We start from the raw sequence: 24,019 nt of genomic DNA, 5'->3' as shown, positions 1-24,019 counted from the left end.
ATTTTGAATTTTTCAGGAAGTGATCAGTAGATATTTTCTATTCTTATTCTGTGGGTCAGTTTTCATTTATAATATCATAGAGTATTCAGACTCTTTTAAAAAATGTTTTTCAGGGAATCCAGCAATTTTTAAATGTTTTCCAGGTTGGTTATTTTTTTATTTCAGATATCTTACATTTTCTTCTATTCTTTCGACCTTAAAAGATATTTTCTGCTATCCATAGTATCACTGATTTCTATTTGGTCTATCCTAATTTTAGGGAGTTTGTTACTTGGTTAAAGTTTACCATTTTCCCTTCTAAATTATTTATTTTCCTTCGAATCATTTCTTCCAGAGTTTTTTTTCTTTTTATCTCTTGCTTTACTTTTTCTAGATATTCAATGTAGTCAACATGGAAAATCTATTTTTTTTTCCTTCAAGTCTATACTTAGAGTAGATTCAGAACTATTCTCTTGCTTTTGAGTGATTTCTAAATTTTACAACATTTCTTCAGTTTACTCATCTCTCTAGCTTTAGAAATTCTTGAATTGGAGCTTGGTTGGCCAGACCTCCAAGCTCCAACTCCAGTCATGTTTTTGGTCTCATCATTGTTACCAGGTTTCTTATACTGACTTCTACCATTCAGGGTAAGCTTTGAGGTCCAGAATGCTGGCTCTTCAGGGCCTTGTGTAGCATCTCAGGATAGATTATGAGGGACCTTGAAGGATCTGGATATTTGGGTTATCCTGGTGTGAGCTGCTATCCCTGACTAGGATAGCTCTAGAAGACTTTTGGAACTCCATGGTTCTTAAGTGAGAAATCTGTTCTGGCTATCTCCAAGTTAATTTAATTTAATTATTTGTTAATAAACTTGCCAGCTACCTAAGACTCTATGATGGGAGCCAGGTGGCTTGTTTCCCTTCAATGAAACCCACTTTCCTTAGCAGTTCCCTTTCCTATTAGCCATGGATTTCCTTTTGTGAACTTCTAGGGTGGGAAAAAAAATCATTTACTCTATTTTCTCATTGTATTTCTTAATAATTATTTATTCTGATGCAAATTGCAGGTTTCTGTTGAAATAGGTATGTGAAAGCTAAGTGGTTTCAGTGCAGGATACAGACAAAATAGTGAATTACCAGAAGTGGCAATAACTACCAGAAAGGGCTGTGAAAAGAATGCTTGTATGATGTAACAAGTAAGCTGAATATTGAAAGGAACAGGGGGATTAAGAAGCAAAAGTGAGGAGAGAGAGCATCCCAGATACTAAGGACAGCCTGTGCATGACAAAGAGAAGGAGATGAAATAATGTTCAGAGAACATTAAACAGGCCAATTTGGTTAGATGGAAGAGTTGGTGATGTGGAATAATATGCAATCATTCTATAAAGATATGTTACAATCAGAAATAAAAAGCTTTAAACACCATGCAGGAGTTTGTATTTTAATATGGAGGTGAAGAAACCCCCTGAGCAAATGGATGGCCTATACTTGAGCACGTTCATTTTGGTAAATGTGGGCAGAATGGATTGATTAGGAAGACTGGATATAAGGAAACCAATCAGGAGACTATTATAATATATATTCTAGAGAAAAGGTGATGAATGTCTGGGGACTAGTATAGTTGTGACATGAGTGGAAAGAAGGGAAAGGACTAGATAGATAGTGAACAATTATAATCAATGAGACAGCATCTGATTAAATATTGGGGGATGGGCAATAGTAAATGAGAATGGATTTTTCCTAGATTATTAGCATAAGCATAGGTAATAGAAACATTAACAGAAACAGGAAAGTTAGGAGGGGGAAATAAGTTCTTATTTGGATGCATTGAATTTCAGATGCCTTAAGACACTTAGATAGAAATGTGCAACAAGTAGTTGAAGATGGAAGACTAGAGGTACTTGAGAGCTGAATCCATGGAAATTAATGAGATCACCAAGAGTGAGTATAGAAAGAGAACAGGAGAGAACCAAGGACAGGGTCCTAGAGTGCAATGATTCATAGAAGGAGGAGATGGAAAATGTATCTGCAAAAAAGACAAAGAAGGAAGTAGAAAGAGAACTATGAGAGATGGCATGATGAAAACTTGAGGAAAGAAAGTGTAAAAGAAAGGGATGGTTTCCTCCAAATAAGAGGGTCCTGCAGCCCCATAAAGATGTTTCTGCCAACCCTTCAACAGAGGCAAAACCTCAACTGAGCCAACTCGTCTGGGAGAAGACACAGAGCTCCTGGGCAGCCTCAGCTCGTAGACATACCTAGCAATAGAAGAGCTAACATCCTTCAAAACCAGAGCCTGCCACCTTAATCTGAGCTCCAAGCCCAGTGCTTTCTCCTCCTAGCTCATCTTTCTTATATTTTTATATTTATTTTTATTTTAGACATATTTATCTTTGTGGTAGGTGGGGAAGTGGTTCAACTCCTTTCTGTTTCTGTTCCTCTCCATCTTTGAATATTGGGGAAATGATTACCTGGCCCCTAAAACTGGTCTATATTATGTGAAGCTCAGAAAGGTGACCTTTCTGTGGCCCTTGGATAGTAATGGAGGAGGCAGGAGAAGAAAGGGATTAAAGATCCAGCCAGAGGATCTGAAGGCAGGAGGGATGAGAAAGATTTAGAGAACAATGCTGCCCCCTTCTGTCATACACGTGCAGAAACTTCAAATAGAAACTCTCTCAAAGACATGGTCAGAATATCATAATTGTTCACATTTGGATAGCCTGATACTTGTGAATCCATGATTTCATCTGAGAACGGCAGGGCAGGATTTATTATTTCCATTTTACAGATGAAGAAGATTAATCCCAAAATTGTTAAATCACTTGCTCAAAATTACACAATTGTTCAGACCAGAATTCAAATGTCCTAATTCCCAGCCCAGTTTTCCCCCACCATCCAACAAATTCAGAATAAAGCAATCCCAAATGATAGAAGATACCCAAAGAGACTTTCAGAAGGCACCAATAAGTAGGAAAGGAAGGATTTCTGCTTGTTCTTATCACTTCTTAAAAGAATATATCCCAAACTTGGATCCAGAATCATGAAATCACTGTAAATAAAGAGGGTCATAGATTTAGGATTAGATTCAAGACTTGCAGATAGTAAATCAGTCAACGAATATTTATTGTGGGCCTACATGAGCCAAAAAGTAAGGTATTCTGGTCAAATCTTTTCATTTTACTGTTGAAGAAAGAGGTTTAAAAAGTTGTTACTTCTACTCTGATCACACTGCTAGCAAATAGCAGAGAGGAGATTTTAATCCAAGTTCACTGATTTTCTACTCTATGGTGTCTAGAAGTCAATCCTTGGCAAGAAATGTCAATATAGTCAATTCTCTACCATCCAGAGATGTATTATCTGCAATGATTCAAGATCTTCCCTTTCCTCCAGTGTGAGAAACTATGTGTTCAGGGCTATCAACAATGGTGTTGGGCTGAGCAAAATCTAGACTGAGAATCCAGATCCACATCCAAAGACTGTGTTATTCATGCTGCCCCCAACTGTCACCCTTTACTTATTCCACCAAGGATCAAGAAATGGCTGTAATTGATAGCTTAGGATATCAAAGCTTGTTTAAAAGGAGGAACAAATAAACCAAAGATCAGAAAGGTGGAGCGTATGCATGGGTGGTGAAGATAGCTAGCTGTTGTCCGGGAAGGGTTGAAGTTTGAATTCTAGCCCTCCTGTCCAATGCGATTCTCCAATCCAGCGTCCTTTCCATGTCCCCACAGACCTGCTCCTGCCAAGAATCTGCTCAGGAAAATGGGTTCCTGCAGCTTAGACTTTCTACCACAAGGAAATTAACTGTCTGCATTTGCTCCCAGAGCCCCAAGTACACATACACCTTCCCTCAGGCCGTCCCCTCCTGTCCCAGCAGAGCAAGAAAAAATGAAAATGCAATAAACTGAAAACCCAACTTTTTTGATAGGACTAGAGTGCCCCCTGCTGCTGAAAATCATCCACGCAGCAGACACCAAGAAAGACCAAAAGGGGTCTCTGTAAGAAAGTTCCAGGGGTCCTCAAACTTTTTAAATAGGGGGCCAGTTCACTGTCCCTCAGACTGTTGGGGGGCAGGATTATAGTAAAAACAAAAACTTTGTTTTGTGGGCCTTTAAATAAAGAAACTTCATAGCCCTGGGTGAGGGGGATAATTGTCCTCAGCTGCCGCATCTGGCCCGAGGGCCGTAGTTTGAGGACCCCTGAATTCTAGGCATTTAGATCCGTGGTACAATGTGATCCTGAGAGCACCAGTGATGGAATAGCGAAATTAGAGGTCTCAGCCACATTTCTCAACCTCCGTTTTCTTACCTGGGTTATGTGGTGGACAGAGTGTATGTTTCTTTACGTCCTCCCCAATTGGATATGACCAAAGTGAAGACTCTGAATGATTTTCAAAAGGTGATTAGGCTGATACAATGGATGAGGTCAGTAGTTCCTATTCCACCTTCATTAATGAAGCCTTTCTATGACATATTATCTGGTGATCCTTCATTATTGTCCCCCCGTCAGTGGACTCAAGCAGCCAGAGACAGTTTTCACTCCATTCGACAATTATGGTCTAATTGGCTCACGCGCATAGATCCCACGCTTCCAATTGGGTTAACAATACAAAAAGATGCCCCCATGTATGCCATGTTCCATCACGGAGAGGACCCTATTGAGTGCTTGTGGCCTCGAAGAGCCACAAAGGCCATAGTATCTTGCACAGACTTGATGGATGAATTTCTTTGGTCCTGCATATAAAGGACACTGTGACTTAATGGGACCTACCCAATTGTGCATTCTCTCATAACAGAACAACACATTTTAGCTATTGCACAGGACAATTTGTTTGTGGGCCTCCATGGTGTCTGTTGTAAGCTTTAAACCTACTTGTGATAGTCTGTATCAGATGACCAGCTCCCTATGGGTCCCTCCTACAGAACCAGCGGTGGGCCCATCACTGACGCCACCAAATCAGGGAAAGCTGGGATAGTATGCCCTAATACCAATCAACAATGGGTTCTCCACACCCCCTATGAGTCTGATCAACAGAATGAACTGTTTGCTATAATTAAATCTTTAATTATACAGGCATATAACATTGCCTCGGACAGTGCCTATGCTGTAAAGGCTCTTCTTCTCTGCCTTCTGTCTACATTAAAGACAGAAATACTAATATATCTTTTTTGCTTCAAACAGCTCAATCAACACTCCTCACCACAGAATGCCCGTGGTGACTGTCTTAATACCCTCTGGCAAATGGATGTTATCCATTGGGGCAAGCAGCTTATTCACATTACAGAAGATACCTTTTCCAGGTTCCCATAGACAACTATTCAACCAGGCAAGGAGACCAGGTGCGCCATCTCACATCTGTATCTCTGTTTCTCTCCTGCAGGCCCTCTGTCATACCTTAAAACTGACAATGGCCCCATGTATTCCTCCAAAGGCTTTGCTCTCTTTTTACAGGAATTTGGGATTTGCCACCTCACAGGCCTTCCTTATAACCCCACAGGCCAGGCAGTGGTGAGCATGCCAACCGCACATTGAAGACCGTGCTGTAAAAGCAAAAAGGGGGAGGTGGAGGTAGAGGGATGGGGTGCTTAACTCAGTCCCAATTGGACACCGCTCTCTACACACTCTAATTTTCTTCAATTTTCAGCTATTGATACCCTTACACCAGCTTTATGCTTCTTTGCTATGCCACAGGTCAAGGATTCACAGGTTTCTCCCCATACCAGGACAGCTCTGACACAATGACAAGCGATGTAGAAAGACATACCAGACAGGTCATGGAAGGGACTGGGGGTGGTGCACAATGGGGGACAGGGTCTGCTTATATCATTCCAGGTCCCAATGAAGCCGGACAGTGGATGCCCACCCGCTCCTTGTAACTCCTGGGACCTTCAGAACAAGAAGAAGAGCAAAAGGAGGCAGAAAAGGAGGACCAGGACACACCAGTCAACAGAAAAGAGAGAGCAGAAGAGAATACTAAAATGGCTGTGTCATGGACTTGCTCTAATCAAATCCAAGAATTGGCAAAGCTTGTAACTGACATTAATGTATTAGCAAAAATTTTAGCCTCCTTAATGATGTTTCTCATGACCTTATTGATTGAATATACCAACATACAGTGCCAATACCTTCGTGGTTGTCTCATATTTTACTGTTAATTACTTTTTTATTGTATTGCTGTTGCTTTTACCTTGTATTTTCTGATGCTTACTCTCTCTCTTAAGACAGTCCCTTGTAGGACTGGTAGTGGAGTGGCACCCTTTCATAGAAAACAAAAAGGGGGAGATGCTAGAGAACCTAGCAACAAGAATGCTAGGGAACAGAATAACAAGAGTCTGTATTAATCTTGAGACCCTTCATCCTGTACCTTGCACACAATACCCCATTTGCATAGGCAACAAGTCTGTGCAAAGACAAGTCTTGTGCAAACTTGACTCTTGTGGTTTTTGGCTGGTTGGATCTCAGTCAGCTCACTCTTGGGAATGGATGTTGAGGCCTCGGGTGTGAGTTCTGCCTTGTTGGCTACAGGTCCGGGGCACACCCTGTAGACACACCAGGAGAGGCATTGAGCATGCACCAGATCGAGATCGCTCCCATCATCTCAGGAGTTGTGCTCCTGGATATACAAGCTAAACACATAGTTGTTGTTGGGGCACATTGGCAAGGGAGATGAGAGGGGTATAAGTACAGGACTGCAGAAGGAAAGAGAGGAAGCAAGGAAGCAGAAGGAGAGACAAGATGATGTAACCAAGCAATAAAGCTTCTCTAACTGCATAAGTGGTGTCAGACTGCTCTGTCATATCTGGAGATGTGCGAATGTTGTAGAGGCGACAATAACTGGGTAAGTGTTCAGACTCCAGCTGGTGTCAGCAGGTCTGCACTAGCTGAGGACCCCAACAAATATTATTCAATATTGTGTTGGAAATGCTAACAGGAAAAGAAAAAGAAATAGAAGAAATCATAACAGGGAATGAAATAATAAAGCTATCTTTTTTGCAGAGGATATAATGATATACTTAGAAAATCCCAAAGACTCAACTAAAAGTTAGTTGAAACAATTAATAATTTTTGACAAAGTAGTAGGATATAAAGTAAATCTACATAAATCATCAGCATTTATATATATATACATATATATATATATGTCACAAATAAAATCCTACAAGAAGAGATAGAAAGAAATACCCTCCATTTAAAATAACTCTAGATATTATAAAATACCTGCTAAAACAAATCTAGGAATTATATGAACAAAATTATTTTTAAAAAACTTTTTACAAATAAAATTACATTTAAATAATTAGAGAAATATTAATTGTTCATGGGTAGGCAGGGCCACTATAATAAAAAATGTATTCAATGCCATCCCAATTAAATTATCAAAAATTATTTTACTTAATAAGAAAAAATGTAACAAAATTCATTTGGAAGAATAAGAAAATCAAAAGAACTAATAAAAAATGTAAATAAAAAGAGGTTTTAACAATACCAGCTTTTAAATTATATTATAAAGCTGTAATTACTAAAACTATCTGTCTAAGAAACAGAAAAGTAGATCAGTGGAACAGAGGCAAATAATTATAGTAACCTAAGGAGTAGGGAACAGGGGCAGCTTTCACATCTTACTTCCTTACCTCTCTGCCTCTACCCTCCATCAGCTCAACATCCATCTACATGAAGGTGACAACATAGGTATCCATCACTCTTTATGCCAATGGTAATCCCAGGCAATAGGGATCAAAGGACCAGTATCAATAATTAGTATGTACTAGGCACTGAAATATGTGCTGAAAATACACAGAAATAAAATTATTCCTACCCTCAAGAAGCTTATATTCTATTTCAATATGCTATGAAGATGGTGGGAACAGAGGCTTACTTACAACCTTGGCTGAGTAGATTTGCCTAAGGGATCTTGTTCCCCAACTTAGAGATGGGGACAATAGGATAGGTGCAATGACAGAACCATATGTTCTATTCCCTGGAGGGAATAGGGTCTATAAGCTGAAGGGAATGGGGGCTTATGATTGCTAGCATCCTGTGTCATAAAACGTACTAATTGGTTCATCCTGTAGAGAGGTTTAAAGAGTGGTGTTTCCAATCTCCACTTACCAGTGCCTATGATCTACTCTGGGTTTCATCTTAGACAGTTGTTTTTCAGGATGCTAGAGCTGCAGCTACAGGAAGATAGGATATCTGGTTCTAACTTCCCCAGACTTGGTGGAGAGGGCAATGCTTGATCATTGAGGGCAGGCTATCCCAAGTCACATGTATATATACACCACCATAGTTATCATAGCTTCACCTTGTATATCTGCAAGGTCAATTGAGCACCTTCTAAATTCAGTTGCATCCGGACTTTGCCCAGCTTTGCATCTACACCTTTGCATGTAGCCACAGCCTTCCCTTGCCCAAAGACACAACCATCTCTTTTGAAGAACTATTAATTGAATAGCTATTTCTCAATTAGCCAAACAGACAACTCTCATCCCTTTATCTATATCTATCTATCTATCTGGGAAGTGGGTATGCACACATACATATATATGCATATTTTAAAAATCACTCCTACTCCTACTCTTAACCTCTATCTACAAGGATCATATTTGTACATTAGGAAGTATTGGCTCTGAACAGTTCCTGAGCTTTAATCTCATTTCCATTGTTTTCATATGACCTTAGGAAAATCACTTCACCACCCTGGGTCTCAGTTTCCTCATCTGTAAAATTGGAAGAAGATGGAACTAGCCGATTCTGAAGTCCCTTCCAGCTCAAGATCTAAGATGTTTTCCTCACTATTAACAAAATACCCTTCATCTTAGATCTCTTCACATCATACTTTCTAGCACTAATAGTGTTGTGACCTTCTTAAAAGCTCAAAGTCTATGAGCCCTTTGATCTCAGAGGGGAGATGAATGAGGTGGAAGACTCGTACAGTGTGAAAAGAGCTCCAGTTTATTATGCCGTGCAGCCTTGTTGATATACATTTTTAAGTGTGATCAGTGTGTGAACAGTAGGCAATCCCCAATCACCATTCAGAGAAGCAGTTTATGGGCTTTGGGTATGCACAGTATCTGCAAATGGGAGGAGAGCCAATCCAGCAACTCAACTTGCTTACAGGTAAGAGGCCCTGTTCAGGCATCCCTGATTATTAGCCACTGGCTGTGACCCTCAGACTGAAACTCATTTGCATGGTCACAAATCATTGCTCCTTGCTCAATAAGGGTGTTTCTGCAACGTGGCAGAAAACTTAATTGTACACCAAAGGTTGAGGTGTCTCCCTCTCTGTGGGATCCCATACCCTAGCTTAAGAGGAAACTAGCCCTCTGTAAAACACAATTCATCCTTAAAAGAGATTCACTTGATTCTGCCATCCTCTGTACCTCTTCCTCAACCAAACTCCTAAAAATAACTTTCTTTTCATTGCCTTCGTTTTTCTCACCTCCCACTCACTGCTCATGCAGTTTTGATTTCTAATGTCATCACTCAAATGAAATTGCTCTCTTCAAGGTAACCAAAGAGTTCTGTATTGTTAAATCAAGTAATCTTTTCTCATTCCTATCTTTCTTGATCTCCCTACAGCTTCTAAGATTGTTATCTACTCTCTACTCCCAGATACTATCTTTTTTCTTGGCTTCTAAGACACTGCTTTCTCTTCATTCCCAACTACTGGTCTCCTTTGCTGGGTCATAAATTTAAACCTGAAACAGACCTTAGATGTCATCTAAACCAACCCTTTCATTTTTCAGATGTGGAAACTAAGTCTCTCGGAGGTTGTGATTTGCCCAGGATTAAGTAAAAAACAGAACTGGGAATCTGACTCTGGTCTTCTGATTCCTAATTCAAAGCTCTTTGTGTTATGCCAGCTGTCTTACCCATTTCATTGATTGACTTTTTTATTTTTTACTGTATTTTATTTTTAAATGCATTTATATTTCCCAATTATATATAAAACAATTTGACATTCTTTTTTAAAATTTTGAGTTCCAAATTCTCTTCTGTCCTTCCTCCTATCCACCTTCCTTGAGAAGGCATGAAGTTTTAGATCAATTATATATGTGAAGTCATGAAAATATAGTTCCATATTAACCATGCTGCAAAAGAAAACAGAAGGGGGGGAAGAAAAACAAAGTTTTAAAAATATGCTTTCATTAACTGTCTTTTAAAGAAACTTCAGCTGTCAAACTTTTTTCCTAGTCCCACATCAAACTAAATTTGAGTTTCTCAAAACTCTCAGTCTATCTCACCTTCCCCACTTCCTTAGCCCTTAAAACTATGGGCTTTTTAGCCTTCAGTCTAAGATCTCAATCTTCTCCATTCACCCAAGAAGTAGGCATCCCCCAAGACTGTGGTTTAGGACTTCCATGATCCATTGCTGATTTGATTTATTCTTATGAGTTCAATTACAATCCATTCATAGATAAAACTCAAATCTATATAGCCTGCCTTAATTTCTCACCAGAAAAAAAATTGCATCTCAATTCTGGTGTCTTATCTCAAACTCAACATGTCCAAAATGAAACTCCATTATTCTTTCTCTCAAAGGTTTGGTAATTGTCAATGCTGTAAAGTTACCCATACATATAACCTGTAAATAAAAGGCTATTAAAATTTTTTTAAAAATTCTTTCTCTCAAAGCATCCTTCTAAACTTCCCTTTTTCTGTTGAGAGCACAATCACCCTCCTAATAGCCTCTTGGGTTCATAAATATTGGAATCATTCTTCCCGCTTCCCTTTCCCTCAGCTTTCATATACTATCAGCTTCCTTGTTCAGTCTCTCTCTACATCTCTTAAATTAATCACAATCTTTCCATTCTCTAGTGCCTCCTATGATAATTCAGACATTTCTCATTTCTCCACTAGGCTTCTATAACAGCCTCCTAATTGCTCTGTCTACCTCATACTCTCCCCTCTCCAAATATGTGGCATATTGATTTTGACATTAATATTCACAAAACATAGATCTAACCATTTTTACTCTTACTCAAAAATGTTCAATGTCTCTATTATTTCTAGGATAAAATATTAAATCCTTGGGCTATTATTTAAATTCTTCCTCATTCTATCTCTTACCTGTAACAGCTAAAAGATGAAATGACTGAGAAAAACAGAGGTTCAATCCTTTGAGTATATTGATTTATTAAGCACTGGATGGCAATTGCTCAAAAACAGGACCAGACCTCCTCAGTTTAGCCCTGGATCCCAAATATAAGGGAAGACAGGCCTTTATGTATTCAAAAATTAACCAAATAAGACCAATTAATTAAAAAGAAATAAGACAGCAGATTATCCGTCTTCTAATTGGAAGAAAGATTAAGGACTTTCTAAATTGTGAGAAAGTGAGAAAACTTATTGTATCAATTTTTGGATCTGACCAGCTTTCTGGTCAACAAAACCTGGGTCTTTTCTGGGTTAAGGGTTAAGCAGCAGGTAAGAATGGTACAGCTTCTCAGCCATGCAGGATTAGGTTCAAACAATACAATAAGGTTTTCTTCCAATTCTGACAGTTAAATAAAATTTTCTCATAAGACAGTACCCATACTTGTACTAAACTAACTCATAGCTGGAATAAACCCATAAATGAATAGGGTTGTGAAGATCGTGTATTTTTAAATCAGCTGGAGTCAGGAATTCAGATTAGGGGAAAATCGTCAGTCTTTATTCTCAGTGAAGAAGGATCGGAGGTGGAAGAGAATCGGCGATAGCAATGTATGTAGCTGAGTCAAGAAGCTAGCCAGACCAGCAGCCACAGGACCAGCAACCCAGGCCTAATCTCTCTCAGCTTCTCTTCCTGTCTCTCTCTGCCTCCACCCACCAAAATTGTCATTTCCTATACAACACATCAGGACTTGCACAGAGATTGGGCAGGGGCCATTCTTTATCCAATCATGTATATTAATAGAGTATAGCCCAATTACTATTTAGCCTCATGTACTTGGGACCTCAGTGCATCAACTGAAGCCTCAGCTAATTACATAGGGTCTCTCTCATGGATTCTCCATTCTAATCAAACTGGCCTACTACTTGTTAGCCATATACAATTTTTCATACTTCATCTCCTGTCTCCATGTCATTGAAAAATTAAGTGGTCTTTCAAGTCCAGACTGTACTTCTTCCACATTTTAGAATTATGAACTTCTTTCAGAACATGACTCGTGTCTCTTCCTAGATGACATCTTTCCTAATTCTCTGATTCTTGATATATATATATATATATATAATGTGTGTGTGTATATATGTATGCATGTGTTTGCCTGTATAGCTATATATATATATACAGGTATATGTGTAAAGTTGATTACACATAAATTACCTATATGTGATTGCTTACCATGTCAAGGAGGGAGGGAATGGAGAGAGGGAAAAAGGATTAGGATTTAGAACTCAAAACTTTATTTTTAATGTTGTACATATATAAAATATATGGTTGGGATAAACTAAACTCCTCCTTCTTAGATGGCTTCTACTTTTGTTGTTATTCAGTCAAGTATTCATGACCTCACTTTGACATTTTCTCGGCAAGGATACTGGAGGGATTCGTTTTCTTCCCCAGCTCATTTTTATAGATGAGGAAACTGAGGCAAACAGGATTAAGTTACTTGCCCAGGGTCACACAGCCTCTTTTGTCTGAGATTAGATTTGAACTCGGGAAAATGTCTCTAAGGTCCAGCACTCCATCCACTGTATCACCTAGCCACCCACGCACAGATATATACTCTCCCAACTTCCTGTAATCCTCCTGGGGGATAACTTTTCCTGATCCCTTATAGACTATGACATTGACAAATTTTAGTAAATTGCCAAGTCACACAGCTAGTAAATGGGAGGAAAAAAAACACAGAACTTGAATTGGTTTGTGACTCTAAATTCAGTTCTTTCCCAAAAGGGGTAAGAAAAGTTTTTTCCTTTTGCATAAAACTGATCATGTTGCTTTTCTGCTCAAAAACCTTCAGTAACTCCCTATTGTTTAAAATAAAAATCATTTTTCCTAACATTTAAGGCTCTCCCTATCATTCCAATCTTGCCGTAATATATTCCCCCATAAACTCTTCAGTTCTACCAAATTGCACTATTCTCTCCGCAGAAGGTATCCCTGAACTTTGTTCTTCCCCAAGTCTATACTAATATCCTCTTCCTAGCTTCCTCTTCTAATGTTAAATTCCTACCCATATTCCTTAAGACGAAATTCAGTTTCTCTAGAATGGAAACTCTTTTAGGGATCGTTTTTTTCATTTCTGCATTTGTGCTAGAACATTGCCTTGCTCCTCGGAATCATCGAGGAACTGAATTGAGACGCCGTCCTCTTTCCTGTCTTACCTTTAACTCGGTTCCCTCCGAGCTCACCAAGCGCTTTGCTTTACTTCCTTTTAAATATCTTTATTGTGCACTATCTGGCTTGTGCTGATTCCGCATGAGAGTCCGCTTTTCCGGCCTGGCCCGTGCCTCCATCACTTAATTTATAGTAATAAGCATTTGGGGATTTTCCGTTTGCGCCCCCCCCCCCCCCCCAGCCTTTTCCCACCCTACCGGCCCCTCAGAACTCACTCACTGCGCCTTGCGTCTTTCTAATGCATGCAGCACGCATTACCGAACTTGTAGCACTGATCATATAGTGTGTGTTCTCCTTAACTAGACATTACGCTCCTGGGAGCAGGGACGGTTTGACTTACTTTGTGCGTCCTCGTCCCCATCGCTTAGTACTTTTTAAATGTAATTCACATTTGATGATGTTTCATTGGAAGCTGCGGCGACCGCTCCACGTTGACCCTCCGACACCCCAACAACGCGCCCCGTTCTCTCCCCGCACTGCGCCGCTGCCCGTTACCTCCCTCCCCCGCCGCCCCTCCGTACGGAGCCCTCAGCCCTCCGCATCAGCACGGAGCATCCCGGCGCCCAGGCCCCGGAAGGCGCGGGGGCGCACGCGGAGCAGGGCAGACTCTCTGGGCCGGCCGGTTCCGGCTGCGGGGAGGCCTAAGGCTTGGGAGGCGAGAGCAGGGACTGTCAGACGCCGCCCCCCTCCCGCCGGGACAGCGCGCTTCCCGCCCGTTGCGGGAGCTGAGAAGGGGATAGCAAGATGTATTTAAATGAGGAGCGCTCCCAGCCCGGGAGGGCAGGCAAAAAATGAGAACGGCGCCCAAAAAGGACGTGCTCCAGGTGAGGCTCGAACTCACAACCTCGGCATCGCTCTGCCCGTACTGCTGTATAAGTACCGCGCGCTAACCGATTGCGCCACTGGAGCTCCGGCGGAGCAGCCTCAGGATCGCCCTATCAGGGTGCACCCTGGCCTCGTGATGGGGAAGGGGCGAACACGGGGTCCGCACAGAGCATGCGCCGACTGCCTTCAGCTGTAAGGCCGGCCCAGAGCTCGCCGCTCGGCTTCCTACGCCCTCAGCTACACCCGAGCACCCCCCTGAGGTCGGCTGCGGGACCCCGTGCTCAATCTGTCGCAAAATGGCGGCGGCGCCTGCTTAAGGAGGATAGAAAGATTGCTAGATCGGGTCTGTGGTCTGGGTCTCTCCATCAGGGGACCTTCCCCAAGGTTTACGGCCCCGGTTCCCTCTCTTCCCCACCCCCCGCCGCGCCCTCTACCCCTGTGTGAGCCCCCTCCGTGGCCCTTCTCTGTCTGCCTGAGACCCCCGGGGCATTAGCTGCGCGAGCAGCGATAGGGACTGTGGGAGGAGCTGGGCCCGGAGACCCCTAGCGAAGCCTAGCGGACTGTAACAAAGGAAAACCAAGCCGGAGGAGGCGGAGCCGGAGGATCGGGTCTCAGGGCCAAGGAAACACGGGATGAGCTTAGGGGGACTGAGGAGTGACTTGTGCTCAGCAAAGCTGCGCGGGAGGGCGGGGCCTCACGCAATTGGGGAGGAGCTTGGAGACTTTTTTTTTTTAATCAGCGGGACTTATCTAGCTGGAGGCGGGATTTTGGGTGCGCAACCAATCGCGGCGGGAGGAGGTGGAGCTAGGGCAGAGTTGGGCGGAGCAAACGGCGGAAGCGCGGCAAAAAAACTCGGAACGGGGCGGGGCTGGAATTTAGGGTCTTGGAAAGCTCTATTTCTCTCTGCTCGAAGTCAATTGCATTTGGTCTATATGTCCCGCCGGTCTCTTCTGGTCCGGAGCCCTTGCGTGGTGTCCAAAGTCCCAAACGGAAAGGGATAAAAGTGCTTCCTGACAGTTATCCCATTCAGCTCGCTCCATCCCGGGGACTTCCAAGTGCTGCAGAGCCCCTTCTCTGTAAAACGCGCCAGAACGGGGGGCGGGGGGAAGCGCCTGAGCAGGAGGTGGCAGAAATGTCGGGACTTGTCTTTGCGTCTCCTAAGCCTGACTGCAGAGGGACCAGGAAGATCATCAGTTGATAAAGAATTCTATTTGACAAAATTGTCTTTCCCTCTGCGCAAATACACTGTAAACACAAATAACTGCAATAAGATAATTAAATTTTGCTTTGAAATAAAAATTTGCATCCTCTATTTTCTTGGCTTTAAGGATAAAACAAACAAACAAACAAAAAAAAAAAAAAAACACGCACTGACTCAATTTAGAGCAGTTTGGTCCTACCAGTTTTGCTTAAATTCTAGTCCTCTAAAGACTTATTAAGTCTACCCTGAGAACAGGGGCTATCTTTTACTTTTCTGAAATGCTTATGGCCTAGTGCCCTTTAATAAACAGTGGCCTGTTGAAGACGTGTGGTAAGGAGAATCATCTCTGAAAGGTTTAGCTGCTCTGATGGAGACAGCGAGTTGAGACAATCCCGAAGGACCCGTGATGGAAAATGTTATCCACCTTCAGAGAGAGAACCGATGAAGATGGAAACATACTTTTTTTAAAAACTTTATTTTTGTTTTGTTTGAGTCTTATTTTGCAACATGGTTAATATGGAAACGTTTTGAATGACTTCATGTGTATAACTGATATTAAATTGCTTGCCTTCTCAAGAGGGGAAAGGAGAGAGCTTGGAACTCAAAATTTTAAAAAAATGATTGGTAAAAATTTTTTATATATAATTTGGAAATATTTCCGAAGTAAGTAACAATAATTGATTGTTCGGTAGAACCACCTGCTGTGGAGCTGATAGCAAAATCCTTTCCTAAGGCCAACTAAACAGATAGTCACTAGAGATCGCCCTGGACCAGAGAAGGAGAAAGGGCAACAAAAAGGTGTTAGTGTGCCTTGTGTAAGTCAGACTCTTTCTTAGGTTTCACTAGCCACCTTCTTCTTCTGCCTTCTTCCCCCAACCCTGTCTCCCTTTTTCCTGCCATTTAACACAGCTAGAAAAGAAAGAAAAAGAAAGATGCATACTGGTCAAACCCTCATTAAGTAACTTTTCTGGAGGCTTAGGCCTTTAGTCACCAGTTCAGGCTTCCAAAAAACACATAATGGGGCATATATCAAGAGGGATGGAGGCAGCACCTTCATGCACAAACACACAGATTACAGTGGTCTTTAGTAATTTGAAAAAAGCAGAAGATGCATTTTTTAAAATAATTTTATTTTCCCCAGTTACATTTAAAGCAAATTTTTTATATTTGTTTTTAAAACTTTTGAATTCTAGATTCCCTCCCTCCCTCCTCACCTCATCCTTCCATTAAGAAAGCATATGTGAAGCTATGTAAAACATTTCCATAAAAGTCATGTTGTGAAAGAAAACATAGATCTCTTCCCTCTCCCACCCCCAAAAATTTTTTTAAAAAAAGTTTAAAAAGAGAGAGAGTTTGCTTTAATTTATATTCAGACACAGTATCTGGGTATATATAGCATTTTTCATCATAAGTCCTTCAGCATAGTATTGTATTGCTGAGAATAGCAGTCATTCATAGCTGATCATCCCAGAACATTGCTATGACTTTGTACAAAGGATATTTCACTTTGCTTGAGTTCATGAAGGAATTTCCAGGTTTTTCTGAGAGCATCCTGCTCATCATTTTCCATAGAACAATAATATTCTATCATAATCACATACCACAATTTATTCAGCCATTCCCCAATTGATGGGCATATACTCCCTCTTTGACCTGGGAGTTCTGGAATTTGGCTATAATGGGAGTTTTCATTTTGGGATCTATTTCAGGAGGTGATTGGTAGATCCTTTTAATTTCTTTTTTTTTCCCTTTGGTTCTAGAATATCAGGACAGCTTTCCTTGATAATTTTTTGAAAGATGTTCAAGCTCTTTTTTTTATCATGACTTTCAGATAGACCAATAATTTTTAAATTATGTCCCCTAGATCTGTTTTCCAGGTCAGTTGTTTTTCCAATGAAACAGTTCATTTTTTTTTCATTTTTTCTTTTTTTTTCCCTTTTGCTTTATTGTATCTGGATTTCTCATAAAGCTATTAACTTCCATTAGCTCCCATTCTAATTTTTAAAGAATTACTTTCCTCAGTGAACTTTTGTACCTCCTTTTCCATTTGGTCAATTTTGCTTCTTAAAGCATTCTTTTCAATAGCTTTTTGTATTTCCTTTTGCACCACTCTCAATTCTCTTCCTAATTTTTTTCTATCTCTCTTACTTGATTGTTAAAATCCCTTTTGAGCTTTTCTATGGTTTGAAACCAATCCTTACTTCTCTTGGAAGCTTTGGATATAGGAATTTTGATTTTATCTTTTTCTGAGTGTGTGGTTTTGATCTTCCTTGTTACCATAGTAACTTTCTATAAGAATCTTTTTCTGTTGACTGCTCATTTTTCTAACCTGTTACTTAGCTTTTAACTTTTCTTTAAAGTAGGGCTGGTTTCCAGGATGGAGGGCTCATTGTCCCAAGCTTGCTTCAGGAATTTTGTGATGCAGTTTTGAGAGATTATTCTAGGGATTTGACCAAAAGTTCTCTTTTCTGCCCTAGAGCTGTTAGAAGTGTTAGGAGGCCCATTGTGGCTGTAAGATTAAGTGTGCTAAAGCAACAGAGTTCTTCCTCAATTCTAGTAAAGAGATCTCCTGTGAGCAGAGACCTCTGCCACCTCTGCCCAGGCCCACTCCAGGATGCTGGTTTTCCAAGGCTCTTTCACCCTACTTACAAAACCTTCTTGCCCACCTTCCAAGTCATCTTTGGCCTCTGGGCCAAGAGATCTGGAAACACCCACTGCTGCTGGTTCAGAAGTCCACAGGATCTGTGCCTGCTTTGCTGGAGCTGGAGCTGGAGCCGGTCAGCTGGAGGCAGTGCTAGTGCAGCCTGCAGCAGGACTGCACGCTGGACTCCCACCATGGTGCCACAGACCTTCCAAATTATCTTCAGTGTTTCTGGGCTGAGAGGTCTGGAAGCTACCAGTACTGCCAATGATTTAGAGACCTCTAGGCCCATTCTTTAGGTTCATTCTTTTTGTCCATGGACAAACCATTGCAACTAAAATTAAAGAAGAAGTGACTGGGGAGGGGGGAGGAGAATTTGCATTATTTCTCTGATAAAGGTCGTGTTTTTAATAAAGCTTTTTATTTTCAAACACATGCATAGATAGTTTTCAACATTTACCCTTGCAAAACCTTGTGTTCCAATTTTTTTTCTCCTTCCCTTCTCTTCACTCCCTCCCCTAGATAGCAAGTAATTCAATATATGTTAAATATGTGCAATTCTTCTATACATATTTACACAATTATCATGCTGCACAAGAAAAATCAGATCAACAAGGAAAAAGTGAGAAAAAAAACAAAATGCAAGCAAACAACAACAAAAAGTGAAAATATTATGTTGTGATTCATACTTAGTGTCCGCAGTCCTATATCTTGGTGCAGATGGCTTTCCCTATCACAAGACCATTAGAAATGGCCAGAATCACCTCATTGTTGAAAAGAGCCCTGTCCATTAGAATTGATCATTGTATAATCTTGTTACTGTGTACAATGAATGTTCCCTTAGTTTTACTCACTTCACTTAACATCAGTTCATGTAAGTCTCTCCAGGCCTTTCTAAAATTATCTTCCTTCTCATTTCTTATAGAACAATAATATTCCATAATATTCATATACAATGACTTATTCAGCTATACTCCAACTACTGGGCATTCACTCAGTTTACATTTCCTTACCACTATAAAAAGAGCTGTTATAAATATTTTGGCACATGTGGATCCTCTTTTATGATCTCTTTAGGATATAAGCCCAGAAGAGATGCTGCTGGATCAAAGAGTATGCACAGTTCAATAGTCCTTTGGGAATAGTGCTATATTGCTCTCCAGAATAGTTGGATCAATTCACAACTCCACTAATAATGTATGTGTCTCAGTTTTCCCACTTCTCCTCCAACATTCATCATTATCTTTTCCTGTTATCTTAGCCAATCTGAGAGGTGTGTAGTGATAGCTCAGAGTTGTCTTAATTTGCATTTCTCTGATCAATAGTGATTTAAAGCATTTTCTCATATGACTAGAAATGGTTTTAATTTCTTCATCTGAAAATTATCCTTTGACCATTTCCTTTCATATCCTTTGACCATTTATTGATTGGAAAATGGCTTGTATTCTTATAAATTTGAGTTAACTCTCCATATAGTTTAGAAATGAGGTCTTTGTCAAAACCTTTGAATGTAAAATTTTTTTTTCCAATTTACTGCTTCCTTTTTAATCTTGTCTGCATTGATTTTGTTTGTACAAAAACTTTTAATTTAATAGAATCACAATAATCCATTTTGCATTTAATAATGTACTTCAGTTCTTCTTTGACCACAAGTTTCTTTCTTCTCCACAGATCTGAGAGGTAGGCTATCCTTAGTTATAATTTGCTTATAGTATCATTCTTTATGTCTAAATCATGAACCCGCTTGGCCATATTTTGTTATAGAGTGTTAGGTGTGGGTCAGTGCCTAGTTTCTGCCAAACTAATTTCCAATTTTCCCAGAAATTTTTGTCAAAAAGTGAGTTCTTATCCCAGAAGGTGGGATCTTTGGGTTTATCATTTCTATTGTCTTGTGAGCCTAATCTGTTTAGAACCTAACCTAGTCAGATTGCTCTATTTCTTAGCCAGTACCAAATGGTTTTGATGACCACTGCTTTATAATATAGTTTTAGGTTTGATACAGCTAGGCCACCTTCATTTGCATTTTTTAAATTTTCATTTTCATTAATTCCTTTGAAATTCTTGACTGAAGGTCATGTTTCTAAGATATATCAACTGATTCAAATTTATAAGAATAAGAACCATTCCCCGATTCCAAGGAGATGGAAGAGTTTTCAAAGGAAGAAAGCTGAATTATAAACAAATATAAAAAATACTCCAAACCACTAATAAATGGAGAACTGCCAATAAAAATAACTGAAATTCTACCTCACAATCATGTTTGGCAAAACTGATTTTAAAAAGGGGAAAATTAGCACGTGTTGAAGAAACTACAGGTACATTAATGTACTGTTGATAAAGCTATAAATTGGCCCAGTCATTTGAAAAATGAATTGGAACGATACCCTGAAAGACATTAAATTGTCCCTTTTCCTTGACTTAGCAATACCAGTACTAGATTTGTATACTAAAGGAATCAAAGGAAAGGGGTCCATATATGTACAGAAATATTTAAAGCAGCTCTTTATGTAGTAACCAAAAACTAGAAACTAAGGGGTTGTTCATCAGTAGGAGAATAGCTGAAGAAATTATGATTAATGAATATAATGGAATACTACTATCATAAAAATGATGAAAGGGATGGTTTTAGTGAAAAGTTTAGTGAAGATTCATATGATGGACACAAAGTAAAGTAAGCAGAACAAGGAAAACAGTTTATACAGTTACAATTATATACAATAAGTAACTTTAAAAGATTTATGAACTTGGATGCAATGCCCAATCATGATTTCAAAGAACTGATGATTAAGCAAGCTATTAGAGAGGTGATAGACTCAGGTGCAGAATGAGGATGTGGTCAATATGGGGATTTGATTTTGCTTGCCTTTGCCTCTTTGTTACATTGATTTTATTTTGTTTTAATTTTTGCTCAATTGGCAAGGAAGAAAGGATCAGAAAATCAACTTCTGTTCTTTGAAAAAAGAAAAGAAACATTTTGAGGGTTAATAGGTTTTATCAGACTGTCAAAGAGATCATGACATAACAAAGATTAGGAATACTTGTTGATAGAGGTTGGGTTGTCAAGACTGGGCAACAGATTTAATTTGGGGGTGGGAATAAGAATTAAGAGGATGACTCCAAATTATAAACCTGAGTCACTAGAAGGATGATTTTTTTTAGCAGAAACTAGAATATTTGGAAAGATTATGAGGTATAAGGAGGCATGAGTCCCCTTTTAGATACTTTCAGTTTAAGATACTTGTGAGCCTCCCAGATGGAGATGTCCAGAATATAGTAATATAGGACTGGTGTTCAGGAAAGAGAATAAGGTTGGATAAACAGATGTGAGAGTCATCTACATTTAAAATATTACAGTAATGGTCGATGAAACAATCAATGAAGATTCACGCTTTCCCTGCTCCAAATCTAAGGAGGATTTTAGTTCTTAAGAAAGTCTGGAAGAGCATGGTTGAATCCCTTAACAACCTATGATTACTTCCTTATGGCCTGTCTCCTCTCTGTAACTATCTAGTAAATATCTGAGAACATAGGGGCTTCTGGGGTCAAGGTCCTTACAAGACTTCATCACAAATAAGAATATGCCACTTTTATCAGGTACTGAATGAATATTACATCTCTGTGCTACTTAGTCAAGTCTTTTAAAATATATTCTTTTAAAAATTTATTTAATATTTGTATTTTCCCAGTAATATGTAAACCAGTTTTTTACATTTATTTTTAAAACTCTGAGTTCCAGATTATTTCCCTTCCTCCCCATTCCTACCTCTCCTTAAGAAGACACATGTGTTGCATGTGGGTGTATCATCTAGTTGTTGTAAGTGCAATTAGACAGCAAAGTGGATAAAGCACTGGTCTTGGAGTCACGAGGACCTGAGTTCAAGCCTGGCCTCAAATACTTAACACTTCCTATCTGTGTGACCCTGGGGAAGTCATTTAACCCCCAATTGTCTCAACAAAAAAGGTGGGGAGAGGGGAGAAGACACGTGAAGTTATGCAAAACATCTCTATAAAAGTCATGTTGTGAAAGAAAACATAGATCTTTCCTCCCCACCCCCTAAAAGGAAACATCAGGAAAAATAAAGTTTAAAAAAAGAGCTTGCTTCCATCTGTATTTAAACACACACTCAGTTCTTTCTCTTAACACTTTTCACCATAGTCATGGATCACTGTATTACTGTCATTTACAGATGATCATCCCAGATCCTTGCTATTACTTTGTATGCAGTACTTACATTTTGCTTGAGTTCATGGAGGATTTTCCAGGTTTTTCTGACAGCATCCTACTTATTTCTCATAGAACAATAATATCCCATTATAAGCACATACCACAATTTATCCAGCTATACCTCAACTGATGAGCATCCCCTCAGTTTTCAATTCTTTGCCCTGAGAAGAGAGCTGCTATAAATATTACTCAGTCAATTTTAAACTCTTTTGCATAGAATTCAAGGACATCCTCTAAATTGCTAGTGACTGGCAAATCCAATACTTTCTTCACTTTTTGTATTTTTAACCTTTCACCTGACATTTCAAATTCAGCAAATATTAAGTGTTAAAGCAGTATGATAAGTCTAGAAAAAGGAAAGGGGCGGAGTGAAGGGAGGAAGAAAGGAAAGGAAGGGAGACAGCAAAAGGGATGAAAAAGAACCTACCCTTAAAGAGCTTACATTCTATTTCAGAGATAGAACATAAAGTCAGGTAAACATAATAGTCATTAAAGAATATTGAGAACAAAAGAAAGACCACAGAACTCTATAAATATTTGTGAAAGGAGTGAAAACTTTCAGTGTGGGATATTCAGGGAAGCTTCTTGGATAGGTCTTTTCTACCCTTACAATCCATTGCTCCAATTGACAAGTTCCTCCCAGAATCTGCATTGTGAGGAGATGCCCAGGCCAACCATGTCTACTCCATTCCTTTCCTGCCTCCCTTCCTGACTCTAGAGTTCTGGACCATGCATCCACATGGGCACCCTCTCCTTTCAGCTCTCTTCTATTTGCTGTCCCCACCGCCCATCAGAATAGAAAATCCTAAGGGCAGAGACTGTCATTTTGATTGTGTGTATTTATTTTCCATGTATGTATGTATGTATTTGTGTGGGTGTATTTCCACATATATTTTGTATAAATTTTCCATGTAAGTATTTCATAAGTGTTTTTAGACCTAACAGTAACATCTGACCTGACCCCCTAATGAAAAGGATTTTGAAATAAAGACATAAAAGCTGAAAAAGGAAACAAAAGGAGTCTTATCTACTTCACCACCTCACTGCCCCAACTCCAAATGAAGCTAGAGATAGGCTGCAATCAGATTGTAGAAAGCCTTAAGTTTCACAATAAGGAGAGTTTGTATAATCAACCAGGAACTGCCCAAATCGCTGAAAATGTTTGAACGGGGAACTGGTATAGTCATACCTGTACTTTAGGAAGATCATAAATTTTTATATTAATTATGTTGCAAATGGATCAAAGCCAGGAGATATCAGAAACAGGGACCCCAATTAGGAGGCTAGCACATTAATCTAAGGGAGATGACAGAAGGTTCTAAATTAGCATATTGGCCACCTACGTGGAAAAGTATTAGAATCCTGGAAGTAAAATAGACGTGTCAACTAAAAAGTGGATTTGAAAGAGATCCAGGATAGGAACAAGAAAAGCGCTAAAAATGCTTCAGATGTTATTAACCTCAGTGCCTGAGAGAACATTATTTTAAAATCTTTTGAACTTCCAATATGCCTCAGGTAAAAGCACATTTATCATCTGAATTTTTTTTTCTTCCCCATTCCTTTTTTTTTTTTTAACTTGGCCTAAATTCCTTAATAGTTTATTATGCAAAATCTGGTATTTAGGGTAAAAACAAAACAAAACCAAACTTTTAAAAATAGGCTTTAGGAACCAGATTAATTCATCTCAGATTACATTCTATCTCAATAGCATTACCCCCATGGGAAGCTGTCCAATCATTTTAACTGGAAGAATTCTCTGGTCAAAGCTGACCATTTTGAAGGTGAGAAAATTGAGGCTCATAGAAAGGAAGTGATTTGCTCAATG

The 24,019-nt window shown here is 39.6% G+C and overlaps 1 non-coding gene across 1 annotated transcript; it reads right to left on the bottom strand.

Annotated features, from left to right (window-relative positions):
- Positions 1-14,118: 14,118 nt before the first annotated feature.
- On the bottom strand, positions 14,119-14,211 carry TRNAI-UAU. The gene is given in 2 exon segments: positions 14,119-14,154; positions 14,174-14,211. It is a non-coding gene; the product is annotated as a tRNA-Ile (tRNA).
- Between the last annotated feature and the right edge of the window lie 9,808 nt (positions 14,212-24,019).

This window comes from Sarcophilus harrisii, chromosome 2 (genome assembly GCF_902635505.1).
Source record: "Sarcophilus harrisii chromosome 2, mSarHar1.11, whole genome shotgun sequence".
NCBI classification, from domain to species: Eukaryota; Metazoa; Chordata; class Mammalia; order Dasyuromorphia; family Dasyuridae; genus Sarcophilus; species Sarcophilus harrisii.
The sequence above is the reverse complement of the archived record's forward strand: the minus strand, read 5'-3'. Positions and strand labels throughout refer to the sequence as shown.